Genomic DNA, 12,292 nt, shown 5'->3' on the forward strand with positions numbered 1-12,292 from the left:
ACTACTACATTTGCACAGATAGATAAGAGTCGATGAAATGTGTCTATCTACCCTACCCCCTCAAAAACAAACAAACATGTAATTGATATACATGTATTTCAAGAATGGACCTGTTCCCCCGGCAATGCACTCCTTCATAAACAAAAAATAACAATGTTAACATCCATATCTTTTACATTGCACATCATATTCAACGAGCAGTAGAATCGTGTCGCTGACCTATACAGTTTCCTGGATCACCCATGGATCACAGCTCCAGTGTGTGTAACGTCACGCGTCCTTTCACGGACGGCTGGATGTCCCAAACGTACTTGATAGATGTGGGAAAGTGATTGGTGATGACCAAACGATGACATGGTTGACACAAGCCAGGCTCGCGGGAGATAAATGACTCCACAATCACACGCCCAATTACGGCTCTATTTGTTTGACACTGATTGGGCCAGTGAAACGCAACCACGCGACGTGCCAAAAAGGGACAGAATATGGGGACCCGAAGAGCAGTGAAAGACGATAGGCCTTTAGCAATAAATCAAATGTCCACCAGTAATCGCTGGATAAACTTCCGGCTACTTTCATAAACATCGAAACATCTTTGCCCTCCCTCATTCGCCACCCGAGTGAACCAACCTGGCATTCATATTCGGGAGATCATATTTCGTAGTCAGAAGAAATTGTGTCCTCGTTTAAATCATACAGCCCAACGGACATCATGATGAACTGGCGCCATCGTAACTTATGACAAAATAAGAGGTGGACACACTAAAATGCCAAGGCAAAGGATACACACGGGATCTCTGATTAACGACTCCAATATTTGAAGATCCATAAAGCGTGAAGTAAAGACAGACAGACAGACAGACAGACAGACACTCACTCACTAACACACAAACACACACCCACACTCTCACAAACACGCACAAACATTCCCGCATACAGCTGCAAATACGAATACCAATATGTCGTATTCTCGTATAAAAAAAAATGCATCATGATATCCATTTTCAAAACGGGATTCTTTGATTTAATGCGCGAGTGCGGGGCCTCGTAAAGAACGTCTCTGTCGTGATCCATTTAATATGGTTATTTCTAGAAAGTATCAATAATCCAATGTCGATTTATACGTGTACTACCACGGATTGTACACATACTATGTCAGTATTCAAAAATATCTGAAATGCTGTATCCTTTCTTATCTATATGAGATGTGGACTTGGTGAAACGACGATAAATTGAAAGTTATAAGAGAACACGTACACAGTAGGCAATATATTTGGAATTTTTTATTCACGCATACCATCACTAGTTAAGAAATATTGGAAACATGGAACAAAATCTTCTTCCCTCTGTTTTATACGAAATATGTATTTAGACTTCATCTATCTCTTTCATCATATATTCTCTTTCACTAATGACTGCTGTTTCAAGGTAAGATTACTCTTCTTTATTCTTGTTTTTAAGTCATGCATTAGATATCTTTCATTGATGTGAGAAAAGGTGGTTTATTTAGTGGTCTGATTTGGACTCATTTTCACGTGGCTTTTAAGAAGGCTAATGAGACCCAAAAGTCAAGCAACCATCGGACCGAGTCACCTTCGACAGTTCGAAGGATACAATCAGATTCCCTATTAGCATCATTCATTTGTGTGTGTGTGTGTGTGTGTGTCTGTCTGTCTGTCTGTCTGTGAGCGTGTCTGTGATTGAAACAAACGACAAATACCCTCAGAATTCGGAAACGCATTTTTACTTTACACATTATTACGCATGATTACATAAGTATGTAGACGGCAAGAAAAAAAGTCATATTTAATGCTTTGTGCATCAACAAGTTTTTTAAACGATTGACAGAGAAGCGTCTCTCTGGTCGATCACAACGGGTCGTCTGACTGAATTCATACCACTGCGAGCAGAAATTGTATTGTACCGCCAAGAAAATAACATTCAGTCAAAACATTGCCAATTTCGTGTGCCTTTCCTTATGCCTTTTAGTCACCTTAGTCTTTTTCAAGACTGTGGTCTCTCTTAATTCCCCCAAGGCATATAGCTGAGAACATAAAAACATCTGACATTTCGCCCGGAACCGACAGCCATGAAATAGGTTATGCGCATGCGCATGCGCATGCAAGCGTACATTGCATGCCAGGCACAATTTGGAAAGTTAACGGGCGAAGACGCAATTGCCAATTGGCCAGTATTCCTGAAGTGTTTCCGATCACTAACGCCCGAGAGAACATGAAAAGTGCCTTGGTAAGCTTAAACCGCTAGGACAGACAAGGAACCGCGGTAAAAAGAGAGCTATAGAGTGGTGTAGTTGATATCATGTTCAGCGATGTCGATGTATAGAGAACGTTGTGTCCATCAAGCGCGTTTAATTCTAAAGCGGATGGACTACACCCCTCATCCTATTCTCATATTCAGCACCTCAAGAATTACCTTTCAAAAGTTCAAATTCATTACACCGAAATAAAAAAAGGCGAAGGCGGAATAATAACCCAGCAAACATATCCTGTTGCTAACCATGCGAAAGTATCTGTATCTGTTACGTAAAAGTGTGTTAGACAATCTCCCTTCGAGGCGGAGGCATAACAAAAAGAAACAAAACAATGAGGAACGACTGTTTTACATAACAACTCATAAAAGAATAGCAACCTACATGTAGGTTGGAAATTTCATTTGCCTTAAGACAGATAAGATTTAGAAGAATCTAATTGTGTCTGGCTTAAGTGAAAACAAAGAGGTACGCAGAGCATTTCACTCCCCCTCCCTCAAGGATTTCCGGACTTTCTGAGTAAAAAAAAAAAGGGGGGGGGGGAGGTGATAACAGGCATATCTTCTACATTTTTATAAAGAGAAAAAAAAAGGTCATTATTGTCATAAAAGAGTAAAAAAAGTAAAAAGCTGTTTCTACCATTTGTTGACATCGTTGTAATGTGAGGACATAATACATCAAGGCAAAATATTCACTGCGTCCCAAAAATAGCATTAATATCAATGAAACTATATCAACTATATCTATTTCCGTGAGCGTATTAGTATCATAATTATTTAATGAATATATACGTATGCGCGCGCAAACAACACACACATTTAGTGTATAAAAAAAATCAGCTTGGCAGTCGCCGTATTTTTCATATGGAAAATAATGCGACTGCCAGATGTTCTTTGTCTTTCCTGTCACATAGTTGATATTCGGGGGTTAACCCTCCCCCCCCCCCCCGGGGGGGGGGGGGGGGCAGTTTAATTTTGTTTATACTATTTTCTGCTTTATATGTATGCATATTGTACGTACATTTTTATGACATTGTTAGGTCACGCCCCATTTACGAAGTATGAGACAGTGGCAGAAGCAGTATCCCCCTGGCCTAGTTACACAAAGATGACTATTTTTCGATGCACGCGTTCTCATTTTTACCATACATTAGCACCAATCACCTTGCGGCATTAAAAAAACACACCAACACACTCTTATGTACATAGTCGGGACTAAGGAGCATGAAGCGACCTGCTGCGGAGGGGGTTATGGAACTAAGATGATCGAACGAAGTGACATGGGGATTTAAAAGATAATGAAAATCCAACCAGACCTGTTTGCAAATATTATGTTGAATAAATTGAAAGCAATCACGTTTCCGATGGATCATAAATGTAAAATAGTCTATCACCCATCTATCCGGATCAACATAAAGAAATCACTGTAAAAATAGAAATTACCTCTGGAATCATTATACAAATATCATATCCTTAGCTTCAGGAAAAGCGGAGGGAACTTCCCAAATGACCCAAATTCCCATACTATTGACCCAAACTTTTGATTGTGATGAGTACTAATGGCTTCCTTTCTCTAGCCATGGTTTTCAATTAACGCTGAACGATGAGTTTCAAGAACACGCCCTTTGTCAGTTTGTTTGTACCTTTCTCTAGAGAAGACTACCCCTTTTGCAGAAGTCAGAAGTAATTACGATGATTAAAAGGCATCCTCAGACGACCTTTCCTAAATTGGGGGATTTCGAGCATTCGTGAAGAATGACATGTCTGGTCTCAGCCATGTCAGCACAAAGCTAGACTGTGTTCTGTCCTTGATTTGACACGCTTTAATTTGATTATCATCAAGTAAGTTAATGATATACAGGCGGCATCAAAATTCATCCTTCCTGATATCAAACCGAGCAGGGTAGTTGTGAGATACTCGGGGCATTCCGAGGCTGAACTTTTTAATCTCCGGATTGGCACCACTTCCTCCGTTGACAATGATTTACTTAAAAGCAGTTCGGTAAGAGATTCGCTTGTATCAACACATGTACTTTGCTTTGATCTGCCGTGCTACCACTTTTTGAATTCGTTTAACTTAAGTTTGCTCCATGCCTCAATACGAATTTTGCGGAATAATCTGTCACACAGTCATGCAAATTCAAGTCACGAAATAGTCTTAAACATCATATCCCACCTATCTCTTTCTCCCACTCCCTGTATGCTGTTGGTGCTAAAGTTACTGAAAGTAAGGACAATTAGATTATGAGGGCATCGTTGAAAACAACAACATCAACAAACAAACGCTATAACTTGCATAACGTCACTTGTTATTCGTACTAATGACAGTACCACATTCATAGGGGTTTAAGCCTCTCATCCATTAGACGGGAATAGGAAGTGGCGCATGCAAATATGCATGCACCTTTTCAGGTGACCCGCTTTTTGAGTCGCATTGACTCGTGATGAAATAGGACGTGGGGCGTACGAGGTACAATGTCGCTGTTCGCAAAACAACAAATGACAAGGTCCGGATTTTCAGATGGATAGAATAACTCAGATCTCATTGGTTCGTCCTCTTTCATCCACATTCCGCCTCCCCCCCCCCCCCCCTACACACGCGCTCAACTTCTAATCTAAAAGGACAGAGCACAATCTCGCCTTCTAGAGAGTCAATGTTCTGTCTGAAATGCAATATGTCATCATTTGAGATCGACGGAACAAAATCAATTTTATCATTGTCATCTCACATTATCTCGGGCGGCTCAGATACATTACGCGGTAATTAATAAACAATAATCTGCTACAAAAATACTTTGCGTGACGACTTGATGAAAAGAAATCAACGCATCTCTAATGGAAAATTATTGGAAAAACATGAATGCGTCAGACGGATGTGTCATTTAATTGGAAGGCGAGAATATACGAGAGCATCCGTGTGGTTTTCATGAATTCCAACACATATAGGAACATGACTGTCAATACCAAGGTGCCCATCGAAAAAAAAGAAAGAAATCATGCCAGTGCATTATATACGTCTTGATGAAAATCTGTCTGAATGTATTTGATTTTCATTTTTGAAGCAGTCATCTACACTCAAAATAATGATAGTGTGCCAACCAGTTCGAAACTTAATCAGTATACGCTGTGTCTTATTACATATTACTACTTCTACAAAGTTTGATGTCACTAAACAGTCCTTGGAATCAGTTTATAAAGAGTTCTGTTGGTATTATATCTTTGATATCGTTTACTGAAAAAGGAAGGTTTAGGAGACACAGTCGTGTTCACAGCCTTGACGAAAGATCACATTGTAACGTCCTCAATCTATGTACTCTCCTTTCTCTGGGCCTCGCTATCATTTGGGCCTACGCATCAACACAAGGGAGAACTGAAACCCAAATACGGTTTATTATGGATTGAATGGACGCAGCAATATTATTAGAACACTTTGGTGAAAGTTTGAGGAAAATGGGACAATCCGTTGTAAAGTTATGAATTTTTTACAGTTTCGGTGCCGCCATCACTGGATGAGAAGAATACAACATCTTGAGATGTCATGTATAGAAAACGATATACAGAAAATATTGAGAAAAGTCAAAATATTTCCACTCTTGCGCAATAAAAGAGCACTTGACCTACCTCTTCCAAAAAACATGGGAATAACAACCCATAACCAATAACAATGTGTCAGTAACAAGTCGAGTGAATGTGTACTTTTAAATAAAGATGAGACAAAGTGGAATTCTCTTGAATTAAGTATAAATATGTTGTAGTCTTCTCATCAATCGATGGCGGCACCCAAGCTTTAGAAATTAATGACTTTTGAACGGACTTTCCGATTTTCCTCACCCAAATCCGTTTGTACACCTTTTTCGAGAGCGACATTATAGTCGATGGCGCGGCGTGGACGGAGGGTTTATCCGCAGGATTATCTCATACAATGCTTTACGAATCTTTAAACAGTGACAGATAACGGTCTTATGCAAAATATCGCAGAAATCACGGGTTTTTACCCGGAGAAGATTTGAGGAGATTACTGATGATTATACGCCCGGAGGAAGTCTGAATGAAATCGCACTCTTACAATATCGCAGTCACGCCATGCATCATACAGATAGTCTTGAGGCACGTGATACTACTGCTCGGGAGACTCCTGGCATGATAGCGTAGCTTCATGTTAAAACAGGGTATTAGTAGCATTAGTTTTAAGTTTTTATTAGGACCAGCCATTTGGAGCATTACTCCGCTCAGTAAGACAAACCTTGAAAACCCTAATATAATCATAATGAAAACATCTGCATTCCAGACTGTCGATTCATGGTAAGCGTATACTGAAGACTCTAACACAACTTTTCGGTAAAACCTAAATGTTACATCCTTACAAGAAGTACACATGAACATGATAGAATTTCGCACCGCAAAGTTTTACCGCATTAATTTGTCATCTAATTATCTTAATCACCAGTCTAGACACACAAATATTTGGGACTACAGCCTTCTGGAGAACAAATCGTGAACACACGGTTTCGCAATCTCGTAAATCTCTTTCTCTGGAACAGAATATATTCGAAACATTAAATTACATGAATCCAATCTGGGTATTCTACGGATTTGCCGCACTTTAAAAAAGGATAGATCTAATAAATCAAATCATATTGGCACAAGACATAATTAACGTACGGCATGACGACTGATGACGGCCCTTCATAGAAAATCGAATTGATGGCATGGAAAGGTCAGCATATATGCATGACATGACAAAAGCTCTTTCTACAATGGAATGAAATAGCTTATGGTACCTCTATAACATGTCTTTACGACAGTGAATGCAAAAATAAAACATGAAATAAAACGAATGAACTGCATTCGGGAGACAGAGGGACAGCCGTTCTCGTAACAAAATACAGACCCCTACTAGTCACCACTTGGTCGAAAATTGTCGCCATATCATCGCAACCCTGAATTTATTGTCAACATAATATACAAATTTTGCAAACTAGAGTAAACAAAACCGAACGCTTTAAACAAGGCAAGTGCCGTAATGTGTCTCGCCCACAAACGTACATCGTTTTTTTTTATTTTGTTCACAAATGGACCTATGGATCAAAAGTTAAGAGTCATAATTAATACACAGTACATTGGGCCCTAACAGTTCATTGACCCCTGCCTGTGACCTTTGACCTTGTGGTGACCATCAACTCCCCAAGGTACATCTACCATCCAAGTTTGGTCACAAATAGACTTACGGATAAAAAGTTATGGTCCATAATCGAAACGTGCCCTAAAAACTTAACATTGGACCCTAAAAACTTAACATTGGGCCCTAAAAGTTCATTGACCCCTGCCTGTGACCATTGACCTTGTGGTGACCATCAACTCCCCGAGGGACATCTCCCACCCAAGTTTAGTCACAAACAGACTTATGGATCAAAAGTTATGACCCATAATCGAAACGTGCCCTAAAAACTTAACATTGGGCCCTAAAAGTTCATTGACCCCGGTCTGTGACCTTGACCGAGACCTTGTGGTGACCATCAACTCCCCAAAGTACATCTACCATCCAAGTTTAGTCACAAATACACTTTCGGATCAAAAGTTATGGCCCATAATCAAAACGCGCCCTAAAAACTTAACATTGGGCCCTAAAAGTTCATAAACCCCTGCCTGTGTCCTTAAACCTTGAGGTGACCTTCATACTTGGTAAAAGGTAAAACTTTGTATGACCACTCTTCCCTCCAAGTTTGATTCAAATTGAAGCCCAAAGTACAGAGTTATTCAAGTTTTTATAGCGTTACGGACAGACGACGCGACGGACGGACGGACGACGGACGGACAGACGCCGCAGGCGATCCCTTATAGTCTCCCCTCACCTCCGGTGGGCTCGACAATACAAATTAATCAATTCTAGTCAATGTCCTCCATTTTGAGGGCAAATAGGGATCCAAAATGTAATGGGATTTTCATTTTCCTTTTACCGTTGTCAGTAGAAACAATGACGTAATCTCAAATCTCTTGACAATTCCAAAGCTTGAATTTGTGTAAAGATGAATTAGGGAGGGCGACAAAATAGAAATGAAACTCTTATGAGACACAGACAGCTATGGGATTGAGTAGCAAACACATGGGGTAGAGAAGAGAATGGTGCTGTGTCTAAGAGAGTACACGGTCATAACTGTTTGGCCGTAACTATCGATAAAATAGTCATGGCGGATATGAGAATCTAGTTAATAGCAATTCAAGAGGATGGGGGGAGAGTCCGAATTTTCTTTCGCCCCGGCTTGTTTGTTTCAGGAAAAAGTCTACATGCGTATGTATGTGTGTGTAGGGGGGGGGGGGTGAAGGTGGATAGACAGCAGCCCCTAGCTCCTCCCCCCCCCCCCCCCCCACAGTATTCTGCTGGCCATGACATCACAGAAGCTCAGACTTTATAAACTGGAAACTAGGCCTTTGAGTGAAAAGCTACTGCAAAATCTCAGAGATTTTTCGAACCACCGGAGATGGGTTGCCGATGAGAACATCCCAAAGGTATACCACCATGAACGGAAAGAAAATGAATAAAATGAGTCCATGGTCCACGACGCACCTATACCTAGCGTAAGTACAGCAGGAAATACCACTTTAGGTTGATTGATCCATTTTCTTCTATGTTAATGAATAGAGGGAAGGTGAAAATGATTGACAAGACTTATTTTATTTGTCATGATCATGACCTTTTAATCGCAGAGTGTGGCCGCCGTAAGCTAATTTTCTGTATACACAGTGCGGCTAAAATTAAAACATCGGCGCGGGGAGGAAGTGACGGTGTCGAACTCTAGTGATTGTCTGTTGTGCTCTTCAACACATTAAAGAGATACATAAGTGCGAAGACACGCATAGCGACAACAAGAACCATTATGGACCTTAATCTTCTTCCCGGGAAGCGGGGTAGGCTATCTGTTTGTCTGTTTTTGTTTGTTTGTGTGTTTGTGAACTTGTTCGTTTGTTCGTTTGTTTTTCAGGTATGCATACAACTTGATGGACTAGAAAATTAAACCTGTACGCCGTCTCTGCAAGCAGTTCTTTCTATTAACCCTCATCACAATAAAGTCACATTAGACTTTGGAGATACAACAATCCGTATATAATTTGCTTTAAAGAAGAAGAAAAAAGTAGCTGTTGAGGTACAATACAGATTCGTCATGATCTAACGCGTTGTCCTAGAGTTGTCTCAAAGACATACGGGAAAGGGAATGAGAAATGAGGTGGAGATGGCATTGAATACCGTCATGACCGACATGACATATAAGAACTGGTAATGAATCATTTTCATTGCCGTCATTTTCTCTCTACAGACGTAAAGCAATAAAACCCGTAACATATAAATGTAGCTCATGCGCGGATTCGGTTGACGTTTTACCTTGGAGAAATTTGAGCCGGGCAACATCGGCATGTTCTTCGTCACCGTCAACCATGGCTTTAATTGTTAACTCTTCCCACCTCCCTGACTTCTCTTACCACAGTCTGACAGTAAGATAGAGCGTCAACGGGAACTACAGGCCCTTGTTCGCGCGCGCGTGTGTGTGTGTGTGTGTGTGTGTGCGTGTGTTTGAACGTGTTTCTCCTAAATGTTCTGAGAAGGTGGAGATGTGTCTGTCACAGAAAACTATTCAACGGAGATAATCACGAAAAAAAAAAGTTTTACGACGCATTGTACGAAGGTGGGCGTTGCTCCAGATCTTATGTCGATATATCTTGGTCAATGACGGCATGCCCTGAAACCAAAACAGAACATCCAACCAAACCTAGATGTCCTCTTAAGAAACAGCGTGAGCGCGAGATGCCGAGATGATGATGTCAACTCTTCAGAATGATAGACAATATAATAGTACAAGATGGTGGTGGTGGTGGGGGATCGAGAAGGGAAGGGGGTGGGATGGGGAGGAGGGAGGGGTGTAAGTTGTCGCCATAGGAGGTACGAAGAACACTTGAATCTTCACTGCAGTATTTTACCAAGTGACACGCTCTTTACATGGATTGTCAAAGCATCCAAGGTTTTCCCGCATCTCGGCTAGAATTGCTTGGAAGTCACTTGCATTACTTTTTCCAGGTTCTACACTGTCCCTAATCCCGCTGAATGGTGCCTCGTGAGATAGATCAAATGAGAAAAGGAGATAAATGTACACTTGCTTGGCTGTCAATGTACGTAAATCTAAGGGCACATGAGATCAGTTATCGTCAAAGCATATTAGTTATGGATATATCACATGCCGAAGGAGTCGGGGTTAGAAAGGCATCCTAGTTCTTGCTAAAAGAGTTCCAAATGCATTTGCTTTTGTCATTACCACAATGAAGAGATCTCGAGGGAGATTCCCTGGGGTTCATGAAGTATTAAATGGCTCCTTGAAAAAAAAAAAAAAAAAACATCGCTCATTTCGTCTATATTCGAGAATAAAACGGTATGTCACATAATGCGCCTCCACGGATTCCCTCCTCACGAAAAAAAAAGAAGACCCAAACAAAAATATAGATAAAAACATAGCAAAACAAGGGATACATTTGGCGCTACGTGAACAGACAATGTATGAAGTTGTTCCAATTCGTTTCTTTCTTTTTTTTTTTAGTTTGTTGATAGCTTACGTGACATTAAAAGGTGTAAATGAACTCTTTGTTTCGGACTAGAGTGAGGATTCACTGCGCATTGGGACCTCGAAGAGCAAATTAACGTTTGCTGCAAATGTCATACTCATTAACAAATCTTTAATTTAAAGACTGAAAGAATACACGAGGGGGAATACAGCAAACGGAGAGAAGAAAAGGAAAGAAAAGGAAATTGCGAATCCATCGCAGAAATTCAAGATCACTCTTATCCTTACAAATTAGTAATCAATATTGATAACGTTGATGGAGAAAAAACTCACCGTTAAGCCCCTGTTCCACTATGCCGCTCTCGCTACGATTTGACAATTTTCTCAGATCGGGAAGGATCGGGTAAAACCTGAGCCGATCTGGACACAGTACGATGTTAGTACGCTCTAAGTACGCTGCAGTTACGACTACCACGTGCTTGCTACGCTCTTGCTACGATGATCGGGAATGAGGCATTACGATCTCTGCCGCAGTAGCTACGCATTAGAACGATGTAGCTACGCTGTCAGTGCGATGTTGCCGATGTTATCCGATCGATGCACGCTGTATCTACGCTCTGAACGATCTATACGATCTTATCACGCTGTCATCCCGTTCAGAGAGCTGAAAAGTGCCCGATGTGCCCCCATGTACCCCGATTTGACCGTCGATCTGCAGTCAGTCAACTTATTAGCATGCAGAACCGAAGAAATATACTGTGGACCTCGAAGAGGCTCCTCAACTCACGGTTCTTTTGCAGCAATGCATTGTTATAAACGTGCTGATTTTTTCCAAGACTTTTTCTTGATGTCCTTGCTTTTATAGTCCGTCTTCCTCCAGTTGTAGATGATTTCATATTCTTCAAAATTCTGCTATGTCCTCTTCCTCCTCTTTAAGCATCACGTGCAGTCTCTCTTTCTTCGCCTTTTGGGTAGCTGCTTTGCTGCTTTCTTCTCTTCTTTTTCTTCATCTCTTCTCTTTCTTCGAAAATTTGAGCTCCTTCTTCTTCATGTTCTGCCCTGACAGGTGTAGCGACAATGCCCTCCTCCTCAATAGTTCTGCCTCTCGATCACCTTGATCTTCCTCTGGCAGACATTTTTGTGTAAATTTTCTTCCCGTTCTTGTGCCGATGTTACTATGCTCAGAAAGACCTTGTTACGCTCATCCCGCTGCGTTTACGCTGTCACTACGTTCTCCTCGCTGCGTTTACGCTGTCACTACGTTCTCCCCGCTGCGTTTACGCTCGCACTACGCTCTCCCCGCTTGCCGTACGATTAAAACTAGGTAATTTTTGATCGGGGAGATTTTGAACAGGTTCAAAATTTCTTCCCGATCTGAAAAAATGCCCGCTCCAACCCCGACCTCCACACGCTGCTGCTACGATGCTTCCCGGACCGATCCCCGTACGCTTTTGCCGCTCTCTCCCGATCTGCTAGAT

The 12,292-nt window shown here is 41.2% G+C and overlaps 2 protein-coding genes across 5 annotated transcripts in view; both read right to left on the reverse strand.

Moving 5' to 3' along the window:
- LOC139729121 (uncharacterized) overlaps window positions 1-12,292 on the reverse strand; it is a 295,278-nt gene that overhangs the window by 67,095 nt on the left and 215,891 nt on the right. The gene's annotated exons all lie outside the window — the stretch shown is intronic.
- The window catches only part of LOC139729119 (growth hormone secretagogue receptor type 1-like), a 223,050-nt gene that overhangs the window by 6,647 nt on the left and 204,111 nt on the right, over window positions 1-12,292 (reverse strand). The window lies entirely within an intron of this gene.

Source organism: Diadema antillarum, unplaced genomic scaffold (genome assembly GCF_040938485.1).
Source record: "Diadema antillarum isolate AM-2024a unplaced genomic scaffold, OU_Dant_1.0 seq00000217_RagTag, whole genome shotgun sequence".
NCBI lineage: Eukaryota > Metazoa > Echinodermata > Echinoidea > Diadematoida > Diadematidae > Diadema > Diadema antillarum.